Below are 17,000 nucleotides of genomic sequence, written 5' to 3'. Positions count from 1 at the left end.
TGGCAGATTGAGCTAATCAGCCTTTTTTATACCTATGGTGAAGGCAGGACAGAAAATTTGCTCAGGACAGAACAAGCAGCCTTTGTTCTTGTCTTACTAATTACTGATCTGCTATTGTCCTTTAGCCCTTCCTTTCTGCTTGCTTGGGACATATTTCCTATGAGGAGACCATAGAGGAGACCACAGAGAGGTGATCTGACTGAAGTAATTTTCTGTGCTTCTGGAATGAGTCTAAAGGCAGCCATAGTAAGTACTTTAAAGCTCCTTATTGAAGTGACCCTGCTGTACATTAAGATGTACCAAAAGAGATGGACTAAAGCAATCACATGTCTACAGGTATCTCATCACTATTTTCTAGTCAAGCCTTGTAATTCTTTTTTGTTAACTAACTATAACCAGATAAAATATGAGGACTTCTGTGAAAAGCAGTTGTTCTACCAGACAAGATGAGTTCTGAGGGGACAGTTCCAGCAGTGTTATTGAAGCCAAACTTTTTTACATAGTTCTGAAGTGAAACAGGAAAGCTACAACATCATTCTTGTGGTTTGACAGAACTGCAGGCATGGTGACAGCTCCATGTAATAGTGATCATTTAACACCTTGTTAGTCCTTGGGGACCCATGCAGAATTAAAGTTATGTTCACCAGGCGATACGCATGCAGGCAGCGGCGTGAACAACTTCCAGGATAATAGTTGTACTGCAAGCACTGGCTTGAAATGTTAAGGGAATTGTGTGTCTCTATTAAGGTAAATATTGAGTATCTATCAGTGTGGCATTTCTGGAATTGAGGTCTGTGTTAATCAGGAGGCCATTATTAAACAACCACAAATCACAGGCACAAGTAAGCAACCTTTCACTCAGCTGTGCTTCCTGCTGTCCTGTATTCAGCCAGGCTTACACTGGGTCTGCACAGGCACACAGAGGGATCTAGCACAGAATCACAGGCAGGAACTACATATGCCATTTCAATATCTAAGGACTAGAGCAGCGGAGGGGACAGAGGGACATGAAAGGACAGGAAAGGGAAAAAAACTGAGGGGCACCAGTTAAAAGAGAATAGCTAATCACCTAGAGGAAGAAGTAAAACATAAGCATGAATGTTTATATGAGACAGGAAAAGAAGGATGGATGAAGAAGGATTAGAAGGTAAAAAATGGGAATGGAGAATTTCCAGAGGTAAAGCTGAAATAGAAAAGCATACAACAAAAGGAGAGTTCCATTAAAAAGAAAGAAAGGAAATACCACAAAGCAGGCACAGAAATGAGCATCTGCTCTAAAGAAAACCTATGACTGGAATACTGCAAAGAGAACAATTAGGTGACCCACGGCCAAAAATTTGCACTGTTTCTCATTAATACTGAGATGCTAATGGCTACCTTCCCCAAATCTCCTCTTTCCTGGGGTACCCTTTCTTTTTGAAATGTTCTGCTTCAAATACAAAATTGAGGCAGTTTCACCAACAGGGAATCAACCCCTGCTGTGTTGAGCTTTCAGGATGAGTTGGCTGTTCCAGACAAGTCTGAGTCTTTATCAGTCAACACCAGGCTCTTCCTTTAATGTATGTTACCTGCTTTCCTAATACTGTTATTGCTATTATTATTACCACTACCATTTTGTTCCAAAAGTTCACTCAGACCTTGATCATGGTCAAATTCAACTGTGATAATCATTATTAAAAAATTTCAAGTAGTAATAAGTAAAGGAAATAATGTTATCCCTCAGTCCAACAAAAAGATTATTTGAACAAAGTACTTTTCATCAGGAAACTTCCATTTACTGAAGCTGTTCCTGGAAATTTTTGAATCAGCTAAGGAGACAAGATGGACATGTAGCAGTTCAGTAAAGCTTCTTTATCTGGAAGACTGTGTGGTTGCAGTGTCAGACAATCATGCAGTCTGATGGCTACAGGCAAAAAGAAAATTGGGCTTCTATCCCTCAAGAAGGATCATCTCTGATAGCACAGTGTTTCCTAATATACTGTGGAGGCATTAAAGGAGAAGTGCCTCCTATGGACTTCCTGCCTCCACAGCTCCAGGGGGTTTTGAGCAGCCAGGGAGGACTGGCTTGAAAGGCTGATCTGCCTCAGACCTAGAGCCCTGTCACATCTCAGCCACTGTCCCAGGGCTGCAGTCCATGGGCAGAGCAAGCAGCTCCTGATGATGCCAGCAGATGGAGAGCCCATGTGGGCATGGATGTGAGACTGAATATGCACTCTTGGGGTGTGCATTGTCTTTGGGTTGCTACTGCAGTTTTAATTTAAGTTTTTCTGGTTGTTAGGCCTCTGCTCTTTTCAGTTCTTTTTGTTCTCCCCCCACCCACCCCCAACATAGTCAAACAAGGCCTCGGGTTCAGCTTCCCAAATCAGCCTCCACAAACTTGACTAGCCAGATCTCCACAGGGAACAAAGTCACATAGATTTCTGTGACAAAACCCATTGATCTGACAGGGGTTGAGATAAATCTGCCTCAAAAAGTTAAAGCAACAGAAATACGGATCCACAATGCAAGATTTCAGTGACAAAACCAGGGAGCTGACAGGAACTCAGACAAATCCATCCATGCTGAGTGACTGTGCATTCATTCCACACACAACTGCCTGCTTAAAGAGATAGTGATGAGAGATCCCCACACAGCATCTAACACGGCATCGGCATTTGTTAGGAGATTAGTGTCGGGAGGGAGAAATACCCAATTAAAGAGGTATTACTCTGCCATTGGGGGATTGGGAGTAAGTAGCAATAATCATGCCAGCCACTGCCACAATAACAGTGCTGTGAAGGAAAAAAATGGAATGTAAAAGAGTCTGAAGAAGAAAGAGAAAAGCAGAGCGTATTCACAGGTTTGGAACTGTGGCAATGAAACAGCTCCAAAGAAGATAACCAGCTCAGACTCTAATTTAAAAATGTATGGGATCAGGACAAAAAGCAGCCTACATAGCAAAATGCCGAGTAGATCATTCAAGGCCCATGTGTTCCTGTCCAGCTGGGAGAATTACAGCAGAAAGAGTGACTGCAGGGTGGTAGAAACTGGTGCTTAGAGCAGGCCATTGGTGCATTTATACTGCCACAGCAGAGACTGCTTGAGACATAAGAACATGAGAGTATGAGGAATTGCTTCCTGGAGCAGAGCACTGGGCCATCTGGTCAAGTGTTCTGTCTCCCCCACAGCAAAAGCACATGCTCTTCAGGGGCAGCCTGGGAGCTGTGGCACTTTCTGCTCTTTCTCTCCATGTTCAGAAATGCTGGATCTGTGATGCTAATGGACTCATCCCTGCCCTGTTTTCAGTAGCCACTTGTAGATCTGTTCTTGAATTTGTCAGAAAGGAAAAAAAAAAAAGAAAAAAAAGATTAAGAAGAGGACCTGTGTCTAGAGCAGTAGTCTCATGCTTGGAAAACTCTGACTTCATTTCCTGCTATGTGGTAGGAAAGGTGCTGAAATTGAGGCTTTTAGATTCTTAAAGATGATGATTTTCAGAAACAAACATATCTAATTCCCATTGATATCAATCAAAAGGAAATAGACCCCTCAGGGCTTTTCAATTCAGCAATTTGAATTGCAGTTATGCATTTCATGGTTTGAAAAGTGTATCAGCCAACTCTGCATCCGTAAATTTCTTAAGGAGCCTTTAAAAATGTGCCTTTAGTCTCTGTGCCCTAACCTCCAAGTCCTAAGGAGGAGGTTAGAGCTGCCCATCTCAGAGAGGTCTGATAAGGAGAAACACATCAGATGTCATGAAGAGTTCATCTGCTAAGGCAAAGGAATGTCTAATGAAGATCGAGAACTGTCAGAGGTTCACATTTGCCCGGGGCACTCTGCTGAGGATCAGCCAGTGAAATGACCTTTCCTCACTCACAGAGTCAGTGCACACATGGCAGTGTAACCATGGTGGGGAAATGAGGTGTGGAGGTGAACAGTGAAATATAGCTGCAGGGGTGCTGCAGACAACTCCCTCTCCCTCTGAGTCAGAAATGCTCCCCAGCTAAAGGGAGTGTATGAGTGCTATATGGTCTTTATGAATTTATCCAAGACCCACATCAGCCCTGGTGTCAGCCCAGCTCTCCTGAGACTGCTGAGGTGGAATGGAGGCCAGCGGCAGAAGGCTACCATGGGAACGTAATTCCACATCCTCAGGTGACAACAGATATCACAAAACTTATCACCAACTAGAAAATCCCTGTCTGCACATACTGTGGAACATGTCAGGGAGATGCTGCCTATGTAATGTCAGGAGAAGCTCCTGTTGGAGTTCCCTTTGATTGCCTCTTCCAAAGGCACAGACATTTGTCTTGCTTGCTTGCTTTCTCACTTGCTGTTCTATCTTCTAACCATTCCAGCTGCCCATCTGCTTTTGAGTTGCTCATCGGTTTTCTTGCCTAGGAATGTGAAACAGCAAGAGCACCTCATGCACTGAAGCAATTTTTCTGTAATGGATAAAGAACTACTGCAGCCAGGTACTCTATTTACAGCTTAGAACACAAACTCAGCATCCCACTCTTGTACTGCAAGCACCAATCTCTGCAGATGAGCAAAATGAGAATGACTTGGATGTAGGGATTTGCTTTTTAGGGAGCATACGGTATCGGTGAAGGCAGCATAACCCACAGACCAGAACACTCTCATGGGATGAGCAATACACTTCTGGCTTGCCAGCTGCTGGCTGAGTCTGGGCCAAATTGCTGAGCAAGCAATAGTTTTTCACTTTTGTCTTCCTGGCAGGTTCCAGTGCTAACTGGTTTAAACACTTGGTGCCTTTAGACTCAGACAGATCCAACGCCTGCATAGAAATGCAATTCATGTGCAATGAGAGGCTGTGACACCGTGTGTCAGAAAGGGCCCTTCTGCTAATACCGCCTACAGGTGATTCCCCTTCTGGCCTAGGCCGCCTGGGACTCTGGTTTACTATCTAAAGGAGGTGTATGTGATTCAACTATTAATAGTATCCACCTCTAGTGCACTTCTTTGCGGTGTCATTTAATTCTTAGAAGCAGCCATCTCGTCATGGAGCCATGCTGCTGCTGCAGCCCATGCAGCAGAGTGACTGACCGTGGATCCAGGGAATCACTGGAATGGCTGAACAACACGCAGGGAGGCTCCTGTACCGAGGGCAAGCTCCGACAGAGACCCTGTCCGGGCACCGAGGCTCCGTCCCTCCCGCCCCTCGGGGCCTGCCCCCACCGCCCCGGGCAGGACGCGCCCCCGGCCCGGCCCGGCCCGCCCCACCTGCCCGTGCTGGGCCTTCAAAGGTGCCAGTTGCCGCCCGGGCCGCAGCCTCCCACTGGATCCTGCTCGTTCCGTGCCTCTCTGCTGGTAAGCGACTGCAGCTGCTCTAATACCTTTCCTCTGCTTGCCCTGAAAGAGTTGGTGGTTTGTTTCCTTGGGTTTTTTTTGTGGTTTTGGTATGTATCAGAAGTAATATAGAGCAAAAGAATGGAGGTAGAAGGGAAGCTCCAAGGGTCCCTCAGCCTGGAGTTTCCTCTCTTGAGGTGATGCATGGTTTGCTAAGAGAGGACTGCTTTAACCTAATATCTCTCCTGGGAACTTAGGGCTCTAGTTAATGTTAAAAGTGTTGTTCTGGCAAAATACTTGCCCCATACCCTGGTTAAAGTTAAAAAGCTGTCCATAAAACCCCAGTGCTTGCCACATTTATAATGTTCTTTATCAGTTCAGAATGTTCTCCACAGTTGTATCCTATTTGCCTCATATCACCAAGCTTCTAAACTTGTGATAGCTTGCACCTCTGTAATTATAGAAAATAAGTGTTTCACAGTGTTGAGCACCCCAGCAGAAAAAAGCTCTGATTTGTAGTCTTGGCTCCCCCACAAGTGTTTTATCTTCTACTCCCTGGTTGATTTGTGGAGGTGCTGGTACTGTTTCAGCTCCACGACTCAGATGCTGAGCTCTCTGAAAGGGCTGTGAGATTCCAGAGCTGTATAAAGCATCATTATTATGTCTATTTTTATAGATAAGAAAAAGCATGTTTGCAGCAAACAACAAAAAAAGTATTTCCCAGCTTTGAATGTGATGTATAGAAGAAGGTATATTGCTCAGCTGTTACAGTACCTCATATCAGTGAAATATAGGGTGTTCCTCAAGTTGTATTACAGCTGCAAAATCTGTTTCCTGAAATATTAGGTATGCCAGCCAGTTTGAATGTAAATAATAAGCATGTCCATTTTTAGCTCTTTAGAGGCACAGGAAAGCCATTTATTCCAGCGCCATCTTGAACCTTCGCTCTCTGGGGGTAACTGTTGGGTGTTTCTGTGCCCTGGAAATTTGATTTATCTGAAAACAAGTTTTCTTTGCTTCACTTCGGGCTATTCTCTTGAGAGGTTAAGCTGTACTTCAGGCAGCAATGAGCCCTGAGAACAGAAGATAATTTATTGAGAGTTTCATAGCAATATTAATCTGGAGCAGGTGTCTCCTTCAAAACATCCTAAGCCAGATCTCTTAAAATCAAGGTGCTGGCTTAAAATCTGTGATATTTACGAACATACACACTTAGAGAAATCATTCAGTTTCTTTTGTTTCTTACAAAGGGTGTAAGTGACATAGAACAGTCTCAGGTTTTTTCATGGCTTCCTTTTTAATGTAGTTATTCTGGCCATTTTATTTAAAATTAAATTACTGTTTAATTATGTAATCCAGACACTGGAGCTTTAGTGAAAAGGATCAGGTATGGTTAAATCCTATATAAAATAGGTGAGATGTGACAGAGCCATTTTAGAAATTTGCCTGGGTTGTTTTCTCAGGCTCCTTTCCTCCCCAGTGAATTTACTGTAATTAAGAACTAGTGCTGTGGGTGCTCTGTAGGATTTATATCCGTGTTTAGCTTGACCCTAAAAATAAACATAACAGAAACTTATTATTCTGACCAGCAGGGGGGTTGATCTGGGGGAGAGAGCAGACTTTTGGGGACAGCAGATGAGCTGTGTTTTAATAGGGTTGGTTTTTGCTCAGGCTCTGTAGTTACAAGTCTGGAGGCTGCTGTCATAAACATTATCCTCTCTCATGCTCCAGTGGGATGGGATTTTATGCAAGAAACACTGCCATTCTTGACTAGCAAAGGAAACTGTTCTTGCCCCATTACAGATGGGCCTACATATAAAGGACCTACAGCAAGAAAAGGCACGAGCATCCAAGTGAAAAGATAGTTTTTTCATTCTGCAGGCAAGACCTACAGCTCTCAGGAACATGAGTTAATTGCAGAGTGGTCAAGAAATGAAGCAAATTTGGAAATGTATAGTACTGTACAATCTGTAGTCTTCTCACTTCATCCACCCCCTTCCCTCAAGTCTGAGCACTGATCACAGCAAAATACTGGATTTTTTCTCCCTCCCTGCTGATCCTGTCAAACCTTCCATGTCCCAAACCCCGTGTGTGTAGCACAGCACCCTCTGGAGCTGGTGGAGGGCATCAGTGCTCACAGTCACAGGGCACACTCAGCTGCACCCTCACTGTGGGATCAAGAGACAAAAGTAAAAACTCCGGGGAGGAAAAGCATTGGGTTTATTTTAGTATCATGGCGCTGGTATGGTTGTCAGTGTTTCTTGGAATATGTACACGTTACAAGATCTGTTCTTTATGAATTTTTTATTGATCTTGCCTCAGTGACTGTGATTAATAGTATTTTCATCCAAAAATGTCAGCTCTGCCAATAAATCTGATTTTTTTTTTCCCTGTCCATGCTTCTGTTCCTTCAATCCCTGGAGAGGATTAATATGAGAGGAAGCTGAAGCTGAGGGGGAATGTTCTCAAGGACCACACCATCACCATATGTGACTCCATTAACCCAATCAAATTCCTTTATTATCACCTCTTACTGTGGTGGCATTTTGCATCTGCTAAGTGGGGGCATCTGTGTTAGATCTGTGCGTGGATGACAGGAAAGGGTTCCTTATTTCAGAGAATTCAGTGCCTAATGAGCTGTACACAGGGATTGTATCAAACTATATTCAAAGATTATTAGGACTACAGTGCTTGGAGACTGAAGTATTTTACAGCTTTTAGAGGAATATATAAATGCCATGTTTGTTTCAGAAGGACTCTGCCAGATTTCATCTCTTGGGCAGAGAAGCAATTACTTCCTAATCACTAATCAAACAAAAGGTGATGCAATAGCAATACATCACCTGCTACCTACAGCTTACCCCTCCTAATTTGAATGCTGAAATGTAGTCTCTGCTGGTCTATCCCTTCATATTGAAGCAAGTGGGTTTTAACTCAAAAGCAGATTATTAATCAGAACTGGAAGACTTGTTTTCCAGCCGCTTGCCAAAATTGGGAAAAGCTTTTTTTAAGTGCAAGCTCAGAGCTGTATAGTATTTAGCTGACTACCTTCTTTATGGAGCTCAAGGTAAACTGAGGCACCTAAATATCTTTGTGTGCTGTCTTAAACGCCCACTGGAGAGGAAGAATAAGCAATGTGTGTTACTGCTCTGCCTGGGAGTCTGCAGCTAAACCACTATTAAAACCGAATGCTGTGAAGGGTTAGGCTGTTTCTGCAGTGAGAAATTCTCCAAGCAATGGGTGGGATACCAGGAAAGGGGAACCAGCTGTTATTAAATGGAATTATTTCCCTTGATTTTCTCCCTCGGATTAGGAAAAACTTCAAGGAACGAGGCAATTTGCCGTTTTTTGCCTGGGTAGCTGAGAGAATTTCTGCAATATCCATTGAGAGAACCAATCAATAAGTAAATTGATCGAAGATGAAATTGAACGCTTCTTGCCTTTGCCCATCAGAAAATGGAAATGTTGCATGGCTGCATTTGCCTGCTGTGGACACAGTCGCTGGTGTCTGCCAGCAAACTGGCAGAGCTGGCTGTGTTCCTGTGTTTGAGAGGGGAATATCCATATCCCTGTATCCCAGTGGCTCTGTGCACTGCTCATGTATAGCTGCTCTGGCCCTGCTCTGCCTGTGGGCCTCAGCCAGCAGTCCTGAGGTGCTGAGGTCAGAATTAACAATGTTTATCAGAGCCTGTGCCCTCAGCAGGGATTTTTCTCATTAACTGATACTGAAGTTCTGTTTCCTAATAAGTTTGCATGTGGTTGTGTGGAGTCTCCATAAATGATTGTGTGTGTCCCCAAAGGATGTATGTGTGCTGTTTTTCAGTAGGTGTGTAAAACTATGCTGCCAATTTTGCACGAAAATATTTGCTTTAGATACATCTTCTGAGACTGAAGAGGCAAATTGGAAATATTTGTGTAATAATTACTCATGGAGGGCCAGCATCTGAACATGTCGGAAATTAATTTGGTGGAATGTGTATGTGATTAGTCTGGGTGCTGATGCTATCTTGATGAGTACTTTCTTTCATTTTTACTGATTTCTTTTTCATGAGGAATATACAACAACACTGTAATGTGGAGTTAATGAAGGTTGGGTTTTATTTTGGAGGACATATATATAATTGCAGGGAAATAAAACATCTGTGCAATGTATATTGCATATCTGTATCTGTCCTTAATTGTTACAGTTTTTATCTTTGCATTTTCAGAGCTGGAGACTGTGGAGTGTTATTGAATCTTTATTGCTTCTAAGATCCTAGATTGATATTTGGAAATAGTGAGCTATATAACATCAGTGAGCTGATTCTTCTTTCTGTGCAATGCAGCTTTAAATTTCTAAAGAGTCAAAGCTGCATCTTAAAATAAGATGCGGGTGCAGACTCCACTTCCTGGAGCCTTTGCTTTTGTTCTTTCTCATTTTTTAGCTTAAAATAAGTCATTCGGAATAAAAGCCTATTTTTGTTCTTTGTGGGTGGGAAAAAAACTTGACTCCCTCGGTTCTCATCCTGTGCACATCAGCATGATGTATGTACACCCAGTGTTAGTATCTGGGAGATACCAGATAAAGCCTTCAGTTACTTTGATCTACTAGTCTGTGTTAAAAGTGGGAATAAAAGTTCCTTTCTCAAATACAGAGATTTTGAGATATTTGCAGTATTGTGCTTTTCATCCCTCTGCATTTTACAAATGTGGAGGGACCACTTGGACCATTGTATGGAGCAGGCCACCCTTACTGCAGAACAGAGCTCTTGTAACACATGAGCATGAAACACAAGGCCTTAGGAGGTAGTGGGCTGTGCCCAGCTGAGGGGGCAAGTAGAATTTCTCTAGTCCCCAGAAGTTCTATTTAAATTACAAAAACAGAAAATAAAGCTTATTAGGTCATTTCTTCCTTTCCATCTGTTCCCCAAGGCAGGGTTTTTAACACTTAGACCATTTTTGACAGATGACTGTTTAGCCTGTTCAAAAAAAATTCAGATGATAGAGACTCTACAACTTCCCAAGGCAATCTATTCCAGTGCTCAACTGTCCCAATCATTATTCACATTTAATCTGTGGAGGACAAAGGCTGACATAGTCTTTCCATACAAAAGGAGAGGACTTTCAGAAAATACAGGATCTTTCATTTCTGTGGGCTGTTTCTCCTGTGATGTGTAGGATGGTTCCTTCCCAGCAGACACAGGTGTTGGCAGTGCTTGGGCATATCCAGAGCTGTTTGTGAGCCTGAGGACTCAGGAACTCACCCCTCCTTATAGTGTGAGACCAGAGCATGGGTGCCAAGGCATTCCTTGTTCTCCTAGAAATTTTGTACAGCTAGAACTTAGGAGTGTGGTCCAGTTTTCTGGGATTTCTGGACATGTGCAGGACATACTCAGTAAATGTGAGACCCCTGAGGAGAGCAGACAGCAGCTTGTGTAGAGTGACTGCAGCTGCAGGGGTATTTAATACCCACATGTAACGTATGCAGGGAGGGGAGGGAGAAAAAAAGGAGGGATATTAAAGAAGAGGGATATTAAAAACATTCACATAAGGAAGAGCTGGCAGAGATGCACAGGAAGGGGTTTCAAGTCCTGGTGGCTGTGTGCTGTTGTCAGAGTGGAAATGCAGAAGCTCAATACAGTCTGTCTGTGTCAGTTTCCAGTGCAGAAGTGCTGTGGTGTGAACTGGCCGTGCTGCTCTGTAGGCTGTCACACGGGGTGGGTGTGTTTGAGCCATGAGTTAGAACTCTGCTACCTTTGGGTGGGATGCTGGGGCAGTGGTCCAGCCAGGTTCTTCGGGACCAGCAGCTGATAAGCTCATTCTGCAGGGCAGGAACTGTCACTTTGTGCTGTACCCGAGCCTCGCTCTGTGCTGCCACCAAACAAACTGCAAGAGAATTACAATATTTTTTCCTAGTGAAATGCATGCTGACAGGGAAATCTTCAGGTGTAGGAAGGTGCTCTGTTAAGGTTTGTACTGTCACAGCTGGGGGGTAGCCAGAGCTCTTGTCACAGCTTGGATAAAAAAACAATTTGCTATGCTGCCTTGCTCTTGAGGTAGTAGGATGTCTCAAACAACAGTTAAGTGTCTTTGGTGCACAATGGCCACCTGGATTTATTCAGATGCTGGGCTAAAGTGAATAGCTGGTCTTGTGCTGTTTAGCAAGCTATTACTGGAGATTTGGAACACCTGAGACCATGGATCCTTGGATGTGTGCACTGGCTGTGATTTTATTTATTTTTTTTTTTTTCCCCTAGATGCATACCGGGTAGCTCAGGTGTTCCCATTACGTACCTAGTGTCTGTCCCAAAACAGCCTCTCTTAGGTGGCCTGAGAGCTCTCCCTAGCCAGTAGCTTTGGTTTTCTTGGTGGAGGAACAATGTGTGTGAACATTCAGACCTCCTGCCCCTGCTGTAGCTCATGCAGAGGGGTACTGAGTTGGGAGCAGCCCAGGGCTGTGCTCCAGCACAGACTCTGACAGGGAGCTGGTTTGTTAATGGTTTCCTGGCATCTTGGACTAGCAAGCTGTTCTCAGCTTTCAAAATTTTATTGTCAGAATTTTAACTGATGACTGTTAAATTTCACTGTTGCATTTGGTTTGGATCTGCTGCAAATTAAATCTGACTTTGTGAACCACTCTTTACAATGCTGTCTGCTGGAAGGGATCCGAGAGCACCACCTGAGCCAATCTCTGGGTCAGGTTGCTTTCCCTGAGCTCTCTTTGTGGCTGAAGCAGATAAAATTTTCCCTTGGTTCTCATTCTGTCAGGTCTTTAAGAGCATCCATAATATTTTAATTAAAATGGCAAAATGGAGTAAATCTAATAGCTAGCTCTAGGTTATACAAATATCTTAGACCTGAAAGGGTTTTTAGGTACAGAAGGGTTAACTGCACAGAGTTTCATACTTGAATGGAAAAAGAATGACACCTTTTTGTTATCAGCCGTTTTGGTGCTGTCTTTTTTAATCATTTCAGGCTTTGAACTCCTGCTCTGAAAGAGAGTCTCTGTCTCTTCATCTTCAGCAGCTGCCAGGTCTGGAGGTCTAATCAATGCAGGTTATTGATAGCAAATCAATTAATGCAGACAAAAGATCAAAATTAAGGGGCTTTCACTAAATTAATAAGTGATTCCAAGTCTTTTAACAGAGTGCCTGAGATAAGGGCAGCTCAGTCTTCTGGGACAGCAGCCTCCCGTCCTGTTTCCAAAGACAATCAGCTAGAGAGAGCGAGCTGTGCTTTTTACATCTTTTCCCCCATTTAAATAACCCATTTTGTTCAATAGGAAGTGTTTAAAATCTGAGTCCAGCAAGGTTGCCAGGAAGCAGGTCCTAACTGAAAAGAGCAGATTTATCTGCAGAAGGATGTGATGGTCTCATTCAGCTGATTCAGGGAGGACCAATTATTTCAAAAGCCAGATTTATGTAAGATCCCAGCCAACACCAGAGTTAAGGTTTGCTTCAATAGCAGATATATCTGAAATTGAACTAGAGGTGCCCACAGAAGCAACTAGATGCAGAATAACTACAATAATGTGGAGCTCTTGCCAGACCCAGCCCTTCTGCCCTGTGGCAGGCCCTCTTGGAAGAAGGTGGGCAAGGCTCAATCCAAACTACTTGCAGTCAGTGGTCCTGCACAGTTCCTGCCAGGAGTGTCAGAGCTAAGATGCCTGACACTGTGGGGCTGGGATTTAGTTCTGCCAGTACATCCCAGCCCCATCAGCCTCTCCCAGCAGACTGGCTGGAGGCTGGGAGATCCCTACCAATTAGAGCAGCTTTTCCACCTTTCCTCCTGCTTTAACCAAGGGAAACAAATGAACTGTGCCATGCAGGAAGAGGTGAGCATCTCTTACAGTTTCCATGTGTGTAGTGCTGCCTGCTATTTCTGCCTGTTTTCCTGCTTAATAACAAGGGCCATTCTTTGAAATGCCAGAAACTCTCCTGCTGTGACAGTAATTAACAGGGATGGAGATGGAGCTGGGAAGCAGCTTACAGAAGCACGAATGCAGTGTGGAGCTCCCTGAGGATGCAGAGTGGCTCAGGTCCCTCAGTGAGTCTCGCTTGCAGTGTGGTGGAAACACTGTCCCCCTGTTTGTGCCTATCTGGGTTCAGTCAGGTCCTTGTGCCACTGGTGCTTGGCACTGTCCAGAGGGGCTGATGCTGTTCCCAAGTGCTGAGCAGGCTCTGGGGGCTGAGAGCAGAAGTTACAGTGCCCTGCTGGCACTTTCCAAGTGCTGCAAGAATGGATCCAGAGGTCTGGCTTTCTCTAGGCACTTGATCCTATGATATCAGGGAGAATTCTGAATTAAATTCCTGTAGTTTTTGGTTGTAAGCCAAATTGCAAGCCATTATGTGTTAAAGAATAGTTTTTATATGCTGTGTGAAAGATTTCTCTGAAATGGCTGTGGCTTCCAAAACTTCTGACTAGAAGCTTATGCCGAAATGCTAATATTTGGTGAATTGATGGAGATTTACAAATGTAGCCCTTGTCATAGCCATGTCTGTGACAGCAGAATTGTACCTGAATGCCAAGCTTTACTGGGTCAAATTTTATGCAATCAAAGGTTCATCTTTGCTTCTGCTACTTTGTCCACTGAGCTCTGCCTGGCTCATTGCCTGTTCTATTGCCGGCACTGGAATCCAGTGTGTTACCTTCATCTGCTTTCCTTTGGACTTAAAACAGCAACACAGCTGATGTTTGTTGGTCTAATCCACTGGTGATGATCTGCCCCCATCACAGAATTGTGGGGTGGGACACTTGGCACAGAGCAGTGGATGTTGTAGTTGGCATTGCAGCCCAAAGCTTGGGTCACATCTGAGAGAAGGACTAAGTGAACTTCCTACCCCAGATGGGACAGATGAATTGTAACACTGGGAAGTTGCTCTCTGAGGGTGCAGTGCTGCTGTTCTTTGTTTCTCTGCCTGCTGGGAACGACTTTGCTGTACTGCCTTGCTTCCTTCAGGCAGGGTTTGCAGCCCTCAGATGTGCAATCCTCTGCCTTTCTTCCACCGCTTTCAGCTTCCTCCTACAAACGCCTGCGCTGACTGCAGTTCTCTGCAGCCACATGTCTCAGTAACTGCTTAACCTAGAAATTCATTGCTAAAAAGATCTGACATCATAACACCCTGGAAAAAGACTTCTAACTCCCCTTCCCCCTCCCTGGTCCTTCTCTTTTCTTTTCCCAGAATATATGAAAAGCTGTAACTACTAAATCAAAATCTATTTGATTTTTGTACTCTCTTGATAACTGGGCAGCTGATCCCTATCACCCAGCTAAGGCTTATCTGCTGCCTCCAGCCTCCCTGCTGCAGCAATTGGTTCCTGCGGGGACAGTGCTGGGTTATAAAGTGAGCCTGATACCGTGGGCAGGGCCCTTTGCTTTCTCACTGTGGCCATTGTTGGTGATGTGTTCCTGAGCAAGTGCCTTGGATTTCTGGGAGGACTAGGCCTGTGGGATTTAGAGGTTCAGAGATATATTTTTAATCCCCTTATTACTTTTTTTAAGTTGTGAAGTGATGTCAGGGAAGGTGCAGGGTCAACAGCATAGGCTAAAGCCAAGGTAATGGGTTGGTGGTTTTGCTTTAGCTCTTGAAGTTCCCAGGTGAGATCTTGGCCTTGTTAGGCAAGCACTGACCTACATGTGTGTTCTTCATTTCAGCCTGTTCTGGAAGCAGTTCTAGTAGAAGAAAAAACTGCCAACTGCTGTGCTTGGTATATTACTGCTAATTTTGAACTGTAATTGTAATTTTTCTGTAACTTCAATGAGTTTACCAGGGTGCTGAAGAGGCTGTAGATCCCTATCTGCACAGCTGGGTGTAGGTAGCTCACTCCCAGCTACATAACACTAGTAGGATGTGGGAATAAAGGCATTCCCACCCCATCCCTTCTGGCTCAGTCATGTCCTAACTGCAGTGATTCAGCTATCTGGAGCCACTGGAGAGGCTGCAGTCATGTTAGCACCTTTTAATAAGCAAGATGAGGAAGCAGGGACTGCCACAGCTACAACTGTGCTGGTATTATTTAACTTGCTCAGCCATCATGTGTAATTAGAGTTCTGTTACTCTCATTGGGCATTAGCTTGAGGTGAGAGAGAACAGAGTTAAATCAGATTGTCTTTCTTCCCTGGAACTGAGGAGTCTGGGCAGCACACACAGCTTTTTTGGCAGTTTGGTTCAAGATTAGTTGGCAGTGCAGATAAAACTGCATTTTGCAGTCCCAAGAAGAGTGATGCAGGGTAATTCCTGCAATTGGTGGTGTAAGAAAAACGCTGAGCTAAGGGCACTGAGGCAGCTGATGAGACTCAGCCAAATGACAGAGATCAGCTGCAAGAAGTCCAAAAATAAAAAATTGAGACAATAATTATAAGAGCTGCTGGGAAAGGCCTTCCCTCTCCATGCTTATTCCCAGCAGAAGTCACTGGCCTATATAGTCTGTCCCTGCTTTGGCAGCAGCCACTTGTGCTATATAGGGCAAAACAGAGGCTCCACAGCCATGCTGCCCCTCAGCTCTCCTGCTCAGCTGCTGCTTTGATGATGTGTAAAGCCACCCCACACGTCTTTCATCTGCAGTGATGTTTTTAAAATTTGCCAACCAGTCTGGCTATTTATCTGTGTGGCTCTGCTTACAGGGGAAGGTGAGGCAGACACTTAACTCCTCACATTTCAGTTTCTCCCTCTTCAGACCTCTCAGTGTGTTGACATTCTCCCCCTTTTGCCAACCAAACCTACTGGCACTGGCAAGCTGCCCCAGTTTGGTTACAGGAATATTGACTGATCCTCTCCTTGCTGGGTTGTACACATGAGCAGATCTGTTCAGTTCATAAGTCAGCTCATTTCAAAACTGTTACTTGTGTCTAATAACTAATAAAAATGAAATAGTGTAAGAGCAAGTTGAGTACTCTCAGACTGGCTGCTTGCTGTATTGGGGTGTTCTCTGTGATGTGAACTTACACAGCTGAGTTATAAAACCTTCAGCTGGGCTGATAAATATTATTTGGCAGTGCTCCCAAGCACTTGCATTGACCACTGAGATAAATGTAGGATTTTCTCGCTTTCAAGTGGGTAAAACTGTTCCAGTTGGTGGTTTTTGCAACAGCCTAGGGCAAGCCAAAGTCCCAATGTCCTGTAGAGCTCCATGGCTTGGCTCTGCTGCTTACACTTGGACATCCAAGAGGATCAGCTGGGTTGTCTGAAGCATTTTCTGCTATTGAGTGGGTTACAGGCCCCTTCTCTGCACCCAGGTCTTAGACAAGGAGGGATCGTGGTAACATTCAGATAAACCCTGGCAGTTTAATGGTTTGAAACAAATTCAGGGCTAAGTGTTTGCAACAGTGCTGCATTCAGAAAAAATACAGCTTCCTATGTAGGTAGTACTTTTCCATGGTCTAGACAGATTATTTTACACTCCAGGACTGTATAATTGTATGTGGTTAAGATACCAGAGCTCAGCTTTGGCATGGGCAGTGGGCACTGTTATCCTCACTGAGCAGAGGAGTGCCTTTGTTTAAACCACCCAAATGAAAAGCTACTGCCTTCCCAGTGATTTAAACCAAAATGCCTTGTTCTGCATTGGAGTTGAATTAAAAGGGAGTGCTGCCACAGCCCAGTGGACACAGTAATTTGCCAAGCCAAGGAAACTTCACTGTTTGCAATCACATGGCCATGCCATGCTTCTCCTCTGGTTGAATTAAAGTGACTTGATCACAGCTGCACAAACACTTGCGTTTTGAAAAGACTTTG

The sequence above is a fragment of the Molothrus ater genome, chromosome 11, assembly GCF_012460135.2.
Source record: "Molothrus ater isolate BHLD 08-10-18 breed brown headed cowbird chromosome 11, BPBGC_Mater_1.1, whole genome shotgun sequence".
Taxonomy (NCBI): Eukaryota; Metazoa; Chordata; class Aves; order Passeriformes; family Icteridae; genus Molothrus; species Molothrus ater.
Note: the sequence above shows the minus strand (reverse complement) of the source record.